Source organism: Neltuma alba, unplaced genomic scaffold (genome assembly GCF_004799145.2).
Source record: "Neltuma alba isolate B1F8T4 unplaced genomic scaffold, ASM479914v2 tig00010413_pilon, whole genome shotgun sequence".
Classification (NCBI taxonomy): Eukaryota; Viridiplantae; Streptophyta; class Magnoliopsida; order Fabales; family Fabaceae; genus Neltuma; species Neltuma alba.
This window is the reverse complement of record NW_021635315.1, coordinates 351,906-367,817: the sequence shown is the minus strand read 5'-3', so window position 1 is coordinate 367,817 and position 15,912 is coordinate 351,906. Positions and strand designations below refer to the sequence as shown.

Sequence of the window (15,912 nt, the reverse complement as noted above, 5' to 3'; positions counted from 1 at the left end):
TCAAATCTTAACTAGTTTTACGTTAAGTGTAAAAATAACATATAAATTTCTTACTTTAATGTTGATGTCGGTCAGGTGAGAGGTGAGGACAGAGACCACTCATACATATCCGGGAAGTGGAATTATAATTCTTGTTCATTGAACGCGGGTCCACAAGTATACATGAACGTTCACAGCGGTACAATATACACTTTTGTCTCTTTAATGGATTTGTACAGTCAGAGAGCAATTTGATTGAAATAAACTATTGTGTATTTTATTTATATATATTTGTGTGGGGGCAATATTAACAGGATTTTATTGTGGGGAAAAAATTAAAAAATAATAATGAAAAAAAGAGGATATACACACATTGTATTTCCAAGAAGCATCCTTTTGGGGGAAAATCAATAATTGAGTGGCTTGCCCTATTGCCTTGATTCTTTATTGACTTGATAATTAATGTAACAATATCAAGGAATAGGAAAGATATAATTATATATATTATAAAGAAAATACAGGGGTTATTTTTTAAAAAAAAATGAAAGTTGAATTTCAAATCCCAAAAGTCACAAATTGGAAATTAGTCATAAAGACAAAATTGAAATTTATTTTTCAACATTTGTAACATTTATCACGTGTTTTTCAGGTTTTTAAACTAGAATTTTTTAACATTTGTAACCTGATTAACAACTGTTCTAATAATATTCAAATTCCATTAACGCTATTCACCATGTGTTTTCTACATTTTAAACTAAAATTTTTTCAACATTTGTAATATGATTAACAACTCTCAATCATATTCACAACTCTATTAATATCATAGATTAGGCTCATACTAATTTTTTTCAAGTTCAAAAACTTATCATAAGTGGTTAATGACATTAATAGAGTTGTGATATAAAAGTTGACAATCGTGTTACAAATAACTAGTAATTTAAGATATGACTCTGTGAATACTGTTGGCAACCATGTTATGCTTCTTGAAAAATTAAATTTCAAGTTGCATTAAACGAGGTTAATTACTGACTAAATTGGCAACCATGGTACTTTGAAAGTTGGCAGTATTCACATGCAAGTGCAACCACGTTATAACAAAAATTTCTTGACTAAATTGGCTTGAATACTGTTGGCAAACTATACTGAGAAGAGTTGGCAACCGCGTTATACTTTCTTGAAAAATTAAAATTTCTAGTTGTATTAAATAAGGTTAGTTAATTTCATAAATTACTTCAAAAACGTTTAATAATTTGTTTGATAAAAGAAAAAAAATGATATTTAAATAATATAAGTTTACAAATACAAATAGCCAATGAAGTAAAATGAATTCCTAAGAAATAATAAAAAACTGAAATTGGAATGTCCTAAAGTTAATGACAGTAAAACTAAAATATCTTGCCAAGTAACATTGAGAGTTGAAGATGACTGGGGAGGAATTTGAAGAAAATATTTTCCAACACATTAAGCTGTTAAAGGACCTTTTAAGATCAGGTTGTTAGAGTTCGATGTTACAAATTCAGAAAAGAATAGCACGAAAATACTTGGAAAGAAAAGTTGTTCCTAAAATTATTTTATTTTCCCACAAAAATTACTGCACGGGAAAACTATTATAACAAATAATTCCATGGTAAAAGTGTTTCCCAAATCCACTGTACTCATGAAAAAGAACATTCCATTCGTCACTGTGCAAAGATGGGCTGAAATCAACAATGGATTTTGGCCAATCAACTTTTAGTATGGAAGAACAAATTGAGGATTCAAGATCTTAAAAAGTTCGCGATTTGCGTTACTTCCCTAACTATTGTCGAAGGGCAGTCTCTTTTACATGATGTAAAACAGTTGTGATCCCTTTTCTTCCAAATAATGTTGCACAAACATATCATTTGAGAAATAAACCAGTGCCATAGAGTTAATACTATTTTTGGTCCTCATCTACTCTACTTTCATTTGGGCACTGGTCTCTGAAGTTTCAGTTTCAATTTTGGTTGTTTTATTTAATTTTGTTCGTTCGTTTAGTCCTGGACCTTTGAAAAGGACTTGGATCGGTGTAACCCAAAAACTTGCTAAGGGTGTGCCGATAAGATGGAAGTTGATGTGAAAAAAAATAATAAACTGCTATCTTTAAAAACAATATATAATAATAAGGAGGAGCAAAAAACGAACAGAGAGAAGAAGCCCATATTTTCGGTATTGACCCACTCGGTGAAGCAGCGGATCTAAGAGGCCTATGTTGTAGAGGTTGTCGACCACGAGGCAGGGGTAGGGGCTGACGGCAGCCTGAAGCGCAGGAGCTATAATAACTGGCAGCAGAGGAAAAGGCTGATGATCGAGCTGGCTGTTAGAAGCAACGCCATGAAAGAAGAAGAAGAAGAGAGGATATTAAAGTTGAGAACAAGAGGTGAGGGGTGGGAGATAGGCTGACATACGAGGAGGAGGGAGGGAGTTGGTGAACTAAATAATGAATGATTGTGTGTATATATCAATAATGAAGATCTGTATGGGGAACTGAACGAAATGAATTACGGGAGGACGGGGAAGATGAGTAAGGATTAATTACTGAGTCGGTGGACTCACTTTCAATTCCCCGACAGTGTTCATAGGCACGACTGCTGCTTCATGAGCTGCCTCTGTTTTTTTGTTCCAAAAACAGAGATAAACAGAGCCATAACTAAATACTCCAACTCTTGCATACTTAAGTGGGAGAAGGCCATAATCTTTCGTGGTCATTCCCTCGTACGGATAATGGGTGAGTTCTGAGGAAATACAACAAGAATTGATGAGTTTATGCACGTTTGGTCTGGGTTATATATCTCATATAAGAACAAGTGGAGGTGGACGGAACTGTGTGGGGAGTGGAGTACATTAGCTCTTTGTTATTCCTTATAGGACCAAAACTTAGAATGACCAAAACTCAACCTTAAAACTCACCAATATCAAAATGAGAACAAAGTGTGGGGATGACAAATAATTATAACCCAAATGCACAAGACTATTCATTTGGAGACTCATTAATGCACCCTTAAGCCATTCCTTGAAACCAATAGAAGTTAAATGAGGAATTTTGATATCAAAACACCCATAAAGTTCTTGTTTATAAATTTTTGCTTTGTTTTTTTGCAAACGTTCTTGTTTGTACTTTATAGTAGTCGATTATTGTCATTCCCCAAGCTATGTGCTCGAATATGTGTTTGTCGCTTCATGACTTGTTTTAATTTCTTATATGAACTTTTTTAAGCTTTAACCCAAAAAATAGGAAAAATAATGATTAACAATCTCAAAATATAAGGTTAATCCCAAATTAAAATTTCTTAAATATTTTTTTGGTGCCGAGATATAAGAAAATGAGTACTTTGTTTAAAAAACTCAGTTTTGATCCACGTCTTGATTTAGTATTAACTTTGTACTTAATTATCATTCTTTAACAAAATAGGAAATTTCTTCTCCGATTATAAAAAATAAAACATGAAATTGTCTAACCTCTCACAGTATTACCAATTAGGGACGGGATGGGAATTTTTTTTTTAATGGGACAAAACCATGACCATGATAGGATAGAAGACGTCCCATCTTGGGATATTTATTTTTAAAAAATTTACTTATTAATAATTATTATTAGATTATTCAATTTACTCACTAATAATAATTTTTACAGTGATTTTCAACTCTTGAGCTGCGGGTGTCATTTCAACAAAATCTTTTCTTAATAAAATAATTTATAAATCCATTATACAATTTTTTTTACGGTATTTCTTTGCAGTATTTTTTTTACAATATATAATTGGGCTTTACACATAATAATTTTTTATTGTTTTTATCTTCATAAATACAATAAAAAAACAAAACATTGTAACATGAAAAACATGGAGACCTAGAATTGTAATAGCTTTTGAAAAAAAAATAGAATGGGATGCTCCGTCTCAGTATCACAGCCTCTAGAAATGTGTTGTCTGTGAACAGGCCTATTACCAATTAAATTAGATGAAATTTCTATTTAAAAAATTTAGAAAATTAATTATATCAAAGTTACATGCAAACATGGTATTAAAATAGTTAAAAAATTCAATTTAAAAATTAGAGAGGTTATATTCTTTCTTAATATGGATAATAATCCTCCAAACATTGGGCCATTATTTTTGAGTCAACAAGTCGAAAAGAGATCCATCACAATGTGAAGTTTATAGTTGTAAATATAACATGTTTTGAAATTCATAATATTTATTATAGACACAAGAAAAAAAAGTTAATTAATTAATTTTTTGACAATTTTATTGAAGTAACTAATTTTTTGACGAAACAATTAAAATTAACATATATAAAAAGCATTAAAATAGTTACTCCCTCTATCCATTTTCATAGGATAAAATTATCTGCTTTTTACGTACCAAGAAAACTATTTCATTAATTACGGGAACTGTCATAAATATTAAATTATATAGATATTCATAACATCTCCCAAACTCTTGGCTTGTCACACCGTATATTTCATAATTTCTCTAATGAATATTTTTTATTTTTTTTATTCCGTAACTTAAAAGATTGCACTCATGTGAATTAATTTTTCCAAAATAAAACGAGCACATGTTAGTATGTATGATGAGTTGGAAAGTTAGTTACTAAGGCGTTTGTCTCACCCCCGTGGTTTAACATTTTCAGGCAATAGTTCAGGTGGTGGCCCATTAGGGAAGGCTCCGGAGACATAGTGTGCTGTTATAGCCTGTATAGCCTCCCTGCTTTTGTTCTATGTGTTGACTTGTTATATATTGCCACATAGGGCCCATATACTCTAGTACTGTAAACTAATACTTTTAATTACTACTATCTGATATGAGAGGTCATTGGAAGGTCAGATATATTTACGACTTTGCGTATTACACTCATTCGAAAATGTTGACTTTTGACTAATGAGCTCTATAGTTTATATTAAACTGATTTATCAGTTCGTATGTTTGAAAATATCAGTTTGGTTTGGGCTAATGGTTGAATGATATTTCTGGACTTTAGAAGTCCAAGGCCCAAGGTAACGATCGATGTTACTCTTATTATAAGTTTATTTCTTTTAACCATGATAGCGATTTTAAAATTTTAAGGTTTCTTCTTTTCTATCATGGTTAATCATTCGAATAAATTGAAAATTTTGATCGAAATGGGTTTTAAAGGACCGGTTGTCACAATAGGTAATGAAATGTAATATAATAAGAGGGAATGTAATGTATGCAAAGAAGATTACAATGAATTTGTTTGGTTCAACTAGGTAATGTTAAAATTTAAAAAGAATAATAATTTTTATATTAAATTTAATAATCATAAAGATGATGAAAAAGACTGAAATATCCTAATCTTTTTTCTTATTGTCGCCTTCCAATTCAATGCTTCTTCCTCCTACTCCCTCCGCGTCAGTCACCATAATATAATAATAAATTTCCAGAAAAATAATCCTTCAAGACAAAAACAGAATTGTTCACAAAAAAAAAAAAAAAAGAATTGTGAAATCATTAGGTGGAGGAGGTATCAAAATTGCCAAAATGAATAGGATTCAAATTAAAAAGACATACTTGGATTCATATATACAAAAGGTGAAATTATAAAGGTAAAAGAGGTAGAGGTCGTTGCTGAGTGGGGAAATCGATGGGGGAGGCAGATCTGTGAAGTAACTGGAATTTTGGAGGACAACGCTGATGATTAGAAGGAGTTCAAATGAGCGGGGAGACGTTTGATGGTGGCGACAATAATGGGGAGGTGAAGCATATAGGGAGATTGATGGCTGTTGCTGACTATTGGTGGCTATGGAGCAAATTTGTTGGTGAGTAGTGGATGGGTAGGGAGGAAGAAGGGTTGATGTTTCTTACCTTTTTTAAGGACAATAGTATAATTTTATCATGGTTTAATCCTCATTATAGGGTATAACTATCTAATCTGGATGCAACCATTTAAGGGAATAGAGGTTAAAATGTAATCTTCTTTACATTATATAAGTCCAACCAAATATCTGAATCAGCCATTTGCATTAAGATTACATGTAATCTTCTTTCTTGTAATCCAACCAAACGTGTACTAGTAAATTTTTTCTGTAACAGACAAGCTGTGAGAATAACCCACACATTAAAGTCCAAATTAAGAATATTATTTATTCAAATTTTCTAAATTTATATTAATTATAGAATGACCGGAGATAATTCTTAATCTAAAATCTTGTATTGTAATTCTTAACCTACTTAAATTTCTGAAACTTAAAAATAAGTTTGAAAATAATTACTTTGTGTATTTGACCTCCAAATTCATACTTATTTTATATTTTAATTACCTTTTAAATAAATTTTATTTAATGCATTACAAATGTGGATTTTATTACTTTAGGGGAGAATTAGAATGAGGTTTCAAGGAAAGAGAATAATTACCAATAAATCTTAATAACAAGTGAGTAATTATCATTTATTATTTATCATTGTAAGCTTGTCTATTTATTAGAATTTTTTAGTAATTATATTCCTTAGTTCCTATCTCATAGGAATTCTTCTTTTCTTTACATATAGGCAGTTGCTGTATTTGGCTATTTAATTTTAATATTTTAACAATTGACTTGGTCAATGCTGGAACATGACTGAGCGGATGCGATGGGTTAAACTTTGTTTCCTTTCCTTTTTTTGGACCAGCAACTTTTGTTTCCTTTCCTAACTAAATGCGTCTTTATGAATTAAAAAGGAGAAAAATTGCCTTCATAATGGATATGGACATCCAAAATGCATCATATTGTCGGAACAATCATGGGATGACCATGACTTTTCTTTTTTATAATTAAAGTTCCTTTTTTTTCTTTTTTAAAGTTAATTTCTCTCTACAATGCCAAATGTTATGTTAGTATGAAACTCAATTAACATGGTTGAATTAGGTTAATAAAATTTTTTGGCAAAAATAAATCTAATATAATGAAGTAATAAATTTGAGATGGAGACAAGTAAATATATATACATATATTATATATACATATATATAATACTTTTGATTTTTAATATAAGATTTAGTTTATAATTGAATTTTGTTAAGGGTTGAAGCTAGTATATATTAACTTATATGTGTATCTATTATGTTTTCTAATAGCTGTTATTATTATTTTTTTGGGGGAAAAAACGTTCTCTCTTTATGAGACTTATTAGGAAATTATACTTTAATAAGAAGGTTGTTGTCCCTGTCCCTGAACCATTTATTCATAAGCTAATAGAGCACCCTTCTTATTTACTTAAAATTGCCATATAAGTGAGCAATAGTAACTGAGTCTGGCAAGAGAAGCTAACCCTTCACAATTTGGTGAATCAACATTTGAATCTTCATTGAGAGAGCTGTTCACTTTTAATATCTGATAGTGTTTCAAATAGAATTACTTTTAATTACAAAATACCTATATTTAGAAAGAAAAATACATTTCTTATGTATTTATTACTTTTACCAATTTAACATTTTTTTTAAATTACGTAATTTGGTTGTTAGAATCTTATAAAAAGATCCAAGAGAATGATTCATCCGAGAGGCAAGGTTGTTTCCCAAAAGTCCTTTAATAAAGTTTCAACGAATAGATGTGTCTGTAGTTTAAATTAATAGCAAAATAATTATCAATTATCTTTTCCTTTTTCTTCAAAAAACTCCTCGTAAATTCCCAAAGATCTCTCTCATTCTCACTTTATATAACGTGCGGCTGGTTTCTTGATTGGTGTATTTTGTCTTTTTCGATGAGCTTTGTTTAGTTTGGAATTTGTATTGGGCTCACAAGATCAATACCTGTTTCTCTGATTGAATGCACATCATGGATCACGATTGGGTTTGGGAAATATAAGGATGGCAAAAGGTTGACAGGAAGGAATTAACTTATAATCCGTAAAAATTGTGAGTTTAAATTATACTCCCTCTGTTTCTTATTATAAGAGACGAATAACCGAATTACGTTGATAAAAAAAAACAGTTAAAATTAGTTAAGAACAATCAATGTGTAAAAAGTACAATTCTTTTTTTCTAAATATGCCCTCATTAATAAGGAGAGAGCATGAGAGAGAATAATTAAATTATTAAAAGAAAGAGAAGTGGGAGGAAAAAAGAGTGAGTTGGAGACAATAAATATGGGTAAAATAGAAAATCAACATAAAAAAGTAGAGATAACTTTTAAGTGTCTCTTATATTTAAGAACATGCCATAAACATCAAATGTCTCTTATAATAAGGAACGGATGGAGTATTATCAATATGAAAATTTTATTAATGAGTAATTTATAAATTTTTATATCGGTGTTTTTTGAGTCAGGAGATATGTTCAGGCCAAGTGAACTTCCAAACCAAACTCACCTTTTTTTTTGTACGAAAAAAATTCAAACATATTTTGAATTTCAGAATTGGATTGCAAATCACTTGACAAAATTTTGATAGAATAATAATAACTCAATTTAGCTAATTTGTAAGTCATATAATTTTTTTTTATAGAGATCGAAAACATTTTTTGAGAGTTAATAGTCAAATATTATATATGTAATAATTAGATTTTTTTAAAAATATATATATAATCAATTTAACTTAGCAGAGATAAATCAAGTTTACATTTTTAATCCATTTAATTATGAAAGTTGAAACCAAAATAGTTCGTTTAATCCTTAACCCACGTGGGTTAAAATAAATCGTTCCAATTATTAGGACAGGCCCGTCCCGGTTCCGTCCCGATGAACAGTAACAGGACAGATTTTCTGTCTCGTGTCCCGGCCCGTCCCAGGGTTGTCCCGGTCCCGGTCGGGACAGGACGGGACCGGGACGTCCCGAAAATTTTTTTAATTTTTTTAAATTTTTTTTTAAAAATCTGATTTTTTAATTATATTTTTTTGAACTTAAATCTTATAAAAAAATCTTTTTATTTTCATTTTTATTTGTTTGGACACTTTTAAACAAAAGCTCAAAATATTACATATAATAGTCATTAAAAACTCTAAACAAAAGCTTTTAACACAATAAAAACTTGCTAAAAATTCTAATCATCAATAATCTCAAATCATTAACAAATATAAAAAATCTAAATAAATATATCCATAGTTCCATTCAATAGTTTCAAATCTTAAAAAAAAATGAAAAAATGATATTATATAAATAGGATAAAAAATAAAATAAAATAAAAAAAGGAACCGGGACGGGACGACCCCGTCCCGCGTCCCGTCCCGTCCCGGTCCCTTTTTTGTCCCGTCCCGAAAAATTTCGGGACAGATTCGTCCCGTCCCAATAAGACCGGGATCGGAAAGGGCCGACCGGGACGGGCCGGCCTTAAACACCCTTACCAATTATATTGATTTGCCTTTTGGTCAACAAAATCAGGCGCATAATCAAATATTTTAATCATCATATTTTTGTGCTTACTTTGCAAAGTGCAAATTTCACATTTTCTGCTCCGTGAGATTCCCTTACTACCAATTGTCGACCCATCGTCCTTCTTCAAGGAAATTACACGAAAATGATTGAAACAAGTCAAGAGTCTTCACTCGTTTCTAACTCTCCCATAGTTCATGTTCATGTCTTAACCCGCTTTTTTTTTTTTTTGGGTAAATATTTCACTCAAAATCAGTCCCAAAAATGCCAATTTATACAGGTTGGATAGCACCTGCATTTTCCCAATTTCATATCCTTCTTGATTTCTTCGGAGTTCTGCTAACCAATCTTCTCTTCCTCCTCGTCCATTCTCCCGCCACACCATATCATCCATGTCCCCTATTCCTCTGTTCTTATTATCTGTAGTTCTATCTGCAAACTAAGTTAGGGCTCAAAACAATGATTCCAACGTCATAAATTTGGGTTCTTCTCTCTCCCCAAAAACGAATTCTACTTCATGGGTTTCACTGTCGGGTCATTCTTCCTTCGGCTTTTATCCGCAAGATAATGGCTTTGCTGTTGGAATATGGCTAATGGGTGAACTAGAAGGAACCATCGCTTGAACACCAAGCCTAAAAAATCTATCTACTTCCTCTGATTCAGTAATTGAATTAACCAAAGAGGGTCAGCTTCTGCTTAGAAACGAGAAACAGAAGGAAGTAGTCATTGCTAACGCGTCTGAGCCTGCGGTTTCAGCATCTATGCTTGATTCTGGGAATTTTGTGCTTTATAGTAAGAATCATAGCGTCGTCTGGCAAAGCTTTGTTTATCCCACGGACACCATATTAGGAGGTCAGAATTTATCTGAGGGACAAAATCTGACCTCTGCAAATGGACATTTCACTCTCAATATGCCGAGCGATGGAAATCCTGCTGCCTACCCTGTGAATAATGAAAGAGAAGACGATGCTTACTGGCACTCAAATACTTCTGAACTAAGTGCCTCAGAACTTACTCTTAATCTTACAGGCTCTCTTTGCCTCAGCTATTATGGGGATACCATCAAGGTTCTGGCCAATAGCAACTATCTCGCGAGGAACACAAGCTTAATCTATCGTGCAACATTGGATTTGGATGGCATATTTAGATTTGGATGCTCGAACTCATCATAGAAATTTGGTTCAGCTTATTGGTTATTGCATTAATGACTCAAGAAAGCTTCTTGTTTATGAATACATGAGCAATGGGTCCCTAGCGGATTTTCTGTTCAAGGCACATATGCATCTATCTTGGAAACAAAGAGTCAAGATTGCATTGGATGTCGCAAGAGGTATCTTATATCTACATGAAGAATGTGAAGTTTGTATCATCCACTGCAATATCAAGCCTCGTGACATTCTTTTGGATGAAATGTGGACAGCAAAGATATCTAATTTTGGACTTGCACGGCTATCAATGCCAGAACAGCCAAGAACTAGAAGTAGCAATGAATCAACAAGTGGCTATGTGGCACCTGAACGACAAAAAGATGCATTGGCGTCGGTTAAAGTTGACATCTACAGCTATGGCGTGGTGCTGTTGGAGATCATATGTTGCAGAAGAAATATAGACGTGAATGCTCCTTCAGAAGAGGAAATAATGCTTTCTAGTTGGGTATATAATTGCTTTGTGAGAGGGAAATTGAATAAATTGGTAGTAGATGAAGATGTGGAATGGATTACATTGGAGAGAATGGTGAAGGTGGCCTTATGGTGAGTCCAAGAGGACCCATCTCTGCGTCCTTCCATGAAGAATGTGATACTGATGTTGGAAGGGTTGAAACATATTCCAATTCCTTCGTCTCCAATGCCTCTAATGGTTTGTGAATAGGTATCTGATTCTGTGTTTTTGATGTCTTTATTCTGATTGTTATGTTTGTAAGCATGTAGTATGTACTTTAGGCTTTAATTTCAATTTTGCATATGATCTTCGAAGCTATGTTAAGAATTGGATTACTTGTGTGTGTGTCATATTAGGTGTCTCTGGTGTTGTAATACACCTTCAGTCCTTAATATAAGACCCAATTATTGAGTTGGTTTTGGTCCTAAATATAAAACTCATTTCTCATATTTATCAATTTTCTCTAAATTACTCGTATGGATACTCCCTCAACCATAATCAAATAGAAGAGGGAGAGAGGGTATTAAGAAATATCATTATGTGTTTTAGGAAAAATGTGTTACTTTTTTTATAATTAACTACCTTGCCTAATTTCCTTAATCTAATCAAATTAGTTAAATGGATCTTATATTAAGGACTAGAGGAGTACAACTTTGTTCATTTGATAATGCTGTACTTTATGATGAAAAATATAGTGTTATTGATTTTGCAAAAAAAAATGAGAGTTGAGAAAATAGGGCGACATGAGTTTTATGGGTTAATATAAACTTGGAAAATTTGATTAAAAAAATCTCTATTTAAAATTTTAATTAGCTAAAAGAACCTGAATTTGAGTGAGTGTAACTATAATCTGTAAGTGCAACATATCTTTCATTGTGTACAACATATATCAATTATGCGTAACAATCATCAATACAAAAATCATATGCACAAAGTGAAAGATACATTGCATGTAACGGAAGATATGTTACACTTACATATCATAGTTGCACTCGTTCAAATTCATGTCCTTTTAGTCAATTAAATTTTCAAATAGAAATTTTTTTTACCAAGTTTTCCTATAAACTTAGGCCTATACACCTTTCTATCCTAAATATTTAGACATTTTCTGAAGTGTAGCTTAAAGGGCTTGAATAACTTTTGCTAATTTAAATTTCTCATTATCATAATAATATGAATACATGTACATTTTCAACCAATTAATTCATAATGATATTAAAGAGGCACAATAGGATAACAGCTGTTGATGGAGGCAGCACCAATTGTAGGAAGCGAGAAGATAGTAGTCGTTTACTTAGGAACCCATGAAATGCACAAAATAAATTTCAATAATAAAAGTAAAAAAATTAAATAAATAATAATAATTATAACATGATGTGTGAGAGAGAGAAAGAAAAGGAGGACATAATGTCTCTTGTGCCAATGAAGGAGGACATAATTATCATAACCAACGCCTTATAAGTTTCTCTTTCCAGCACACCCTCTTGTCCTTGATGTGTTACAATCAGAGGGAAAAAAGAAGAAAATAACAGAAAAATAATTCTTGAATTTGAAAATTCTTAAATAATCACTCAAGTAAGTAAAATTTCAGTTTATAAAGCTGACCAAATGGGGATTTTTAAATTTGTTGAAATGATCATATTGTACTTAATTTTAAAAAAAAACATCAAGCACTCTTACCGGTTAGGCGGTTGATGAAGCTCCTGTTATAACAATGAAACTACTACACTTTCAAATTAATCAATATTGAAGAGTTAACCATAATAGAAAGAGGAACTTTGCAAAATGTAAAAAAAAAAAAAAATCCTACCATGGTTATATAAACAACCTAAATCACATGAAAATTTACTATGATAGAAAAGAATTAAATCAATTAATATATATGTCTATCATGGTTAAAAAAAAGCTTTTTTAAATTAATTGTATGCAAATAAAGATTCACAATAAATGGGGCTTTAGGCATTATAAAACCCAGAATGTCATCTTCAACCATAAACCCATAACATAACATTACTTAATAACACCTTTCATAACTTTCCAAAACCAAAAGTCATCTAGTATTAAAGATCACTGTGGATCTACAACTCATATAAAAAATCACATGCAAATACCTAGACGCCTCCGGCTTTAATACCAGCATGCAATCCAATAACACTTAATCAAAAGTATACTGTTAAAATAACCAGTTCTAAGACAAATTAGAATATGTGGAATGTGCCTTATTATGGAAATATACATCTATCCAACACAATCAAAAGAGTGGAAGCGCTACAATTTTGCAGTAGTAGCTCAAACTTCTAAAGCCTTCCTTGACAAACCAGAATGGGAACTATCACCTGGAAAAGTGTTAAATCAATAGAGTGAGACAAAAGCCTCAGTAATCAACAATTCTACTTATCAAGCATACAAGTAAGTACTCATGAGGTGTCAAGTGAGACCATTACAAATTCATAGTATCCAAACAAATTTCTTATTGTCGAAGCATATAACAAATTACAATAAATAATCCTCTCACCTCCTTTTGAAAGAACCCATGGGCTAAATTTTTATCCTTGTGATTAGTAATTGAACAAGCTTACCAATCAAGTGACACGGACCAATCAAAATCCACAAAAGCACAAGATCAAACCATGGGTTTTCCCTCTAGTCCACTAGTGGGGTCTCAATACCCTATAATAAGTAATTGGGCTAATAGACCAACCAATGTACACCTAATGGCCCTACTACCTTATATCCTAAAATGTACATGATTCACCCTCTTATATCCTCTTTGGTATAATTCCTATCATCAACATCCGTCACCCCTCATATCAATACTCAAAAGATTATATTCATGATAATTCATCAACATGTCAAAATCAATTCAAATTTTCAATTCCCAATAACACATGAGATCATCATAGTCATATATATATATATATATATATATTAAAGAAAGTCCAAGACCGTTTCAACAACAATATAGTTTCATAGCTCATATAATATTTCAATAGTACTTTCTAAATTTTATATAGGGGAAATTTCATTCAAGGACCACTGAAGGCAATTAATTTCCAAGAGCCCCCAAAACAATCTAAAAAGCCACTGCAGGACCATAGGGGCAAATTGAAATTAACTTCAAAACCAAAAAGACAGTGTTGCCCCTCAAACTATTACTCTGAAATTTGAAGTCTTTTCTCTCTCTCTCAATTCCTGACATTTGAAGCCCCTCTTGCTCACTCTCTAAAAAATCTAGTTCATGCATTGAAGGAGATTGTTCGCCTCGCCGTCGCTACTGTTGTGGTAAGGAGAGACTTTGCCATCGTCATTGCTCTTCCGAGGAGAGCCTTCGTCGTTGCCCCTGCTCTAGCAACGAGAGCCTCTATTGCCCCCCTGCAAGTATTGGACGAGAGCCTTTCCCATAGATATGAAGCTGGTTAAATTAGAAAAACTTACAGGAACTCGAACTCTACATGACTTTATTGCTGAATATAGTTTGTTTTTGTTTTAATATACAGTTTTTTTGTAAATATATGAACCTCAATATGTACTTCTAGAATGGTTCGTGAAGTGGCTATGACAGTTGAAATCTGTTTTGTATAGTGTTATGAATAGATGGAGAATTTCATGATGGTACTTTGAGGTAAACTGCCCTAAATATTGAATTGAAACTAGCTAATAACTATCTAAATGTATGGACAAATTAATCGACTTGCAAATAGACATATTTTTATTGTTAATGTATATGTCCTTATTGCAAAGTTCCTAATTCCACTTGTGGACAATCGCTCCAGACTTGTGAATTGATGTGTTCAACTTTTTGCATGAAATAAATCTATTAGCAAAAGGACGTATTTTTATTGTTAACATGTGTATCCGTGTTGCAAATTTTCTAATTTCACTTGTGAAACCTCACTCCCAGACTTGTGATAAACTTTTCAATTGAACTAGCTCACTTGCAAATGGATGTGTTATTCTTATTAATATACATATTCTCTTTTCAAATTTTCTAATTTCAGTTGCAAATGATCCCTCCCAGACTTGTAAATAATCATGTTCAATTTCTTGAATTCAACTAGCTCACTTATAAATGGACAAATTCTTGTTGTTAATATACTTATCCTCCTTTCAAATTGCCTGGGAAGCACCAATCACAATATCCCTTGTGTGATAGTCATTTTCTATTGCTCATGAGTTCATTCATTAGTTTGAGTTTTCATTGATGCACCTGTGCCAATCTATTGACGGTACTTATTGTTGTGCCACAGGAATAATACACTTCACTAAAGTCTAAGTTGTGATGGCTCGTTACTCATACAAGAAATACGTAATCAGCTACTATTACAAAACTACTTCAACAAATAAAGACAACAAAAAACAAAACAATGACATAGCAATTATTATATTTTTATTTCAAATGTAATTTAAGCTATTTTAGAATGTGTTAAAATTTGTGTATGGAGAATTTGCACAATTTCCGTTTTAGGGAATATACTATGAGTAGGTTACATGTCAATGAATTACAATTTGCTGTCTTTCCCCACGAACTTGCAAGTATGTGATGCACTATTGACAACTCAAATTAGAAAATTTGCAATAAGGATATGTTGATTAACACTTTGATGTCATGGGTATTTGGATGTCATATTGGCAATTAGAATTAGAAAATTTGCAATAAAGATATATTGATTCACAAGAGAAACTCGTCCATTTACAAATGGACCAATATAACTAAAAAAGTCATACATTATTATTCACAAGTCTAGGGAGTACTAATCACAAGTGAAATTAGGCAATTTGCAATACGAATATGCATATTAACAACAATAACCCGTCTATTTGCAAGTGACCTAGTTGAATTCTAGAAGTTGGACATGATAATTCATGTTTAGGAGGGACTATTTGCATCTGGAGTCAGGCAATTTGCAAAAAATAAGTATATTAATAGCAAGAATTTGTTCATTTATAA

At 31.9% G+C, this 15,912-nt stretch overlaps 1 pseudogene; it reads left to right on the top strand.

Annotated features, from left to right (window-relative positions):
* Positions 1-5,673: 5,673 nt before the first annotated feature.
* On the top strand, positions 5,674-14,384 carry LOC114756459 (G-type lectin S-receptor-like serine/threonine-protein kinase RLK1; annotated as a pseudogene).
* The last annotated feature ends 1,528 nt before the right edge of the window (positions 14,385-15,912 follow it).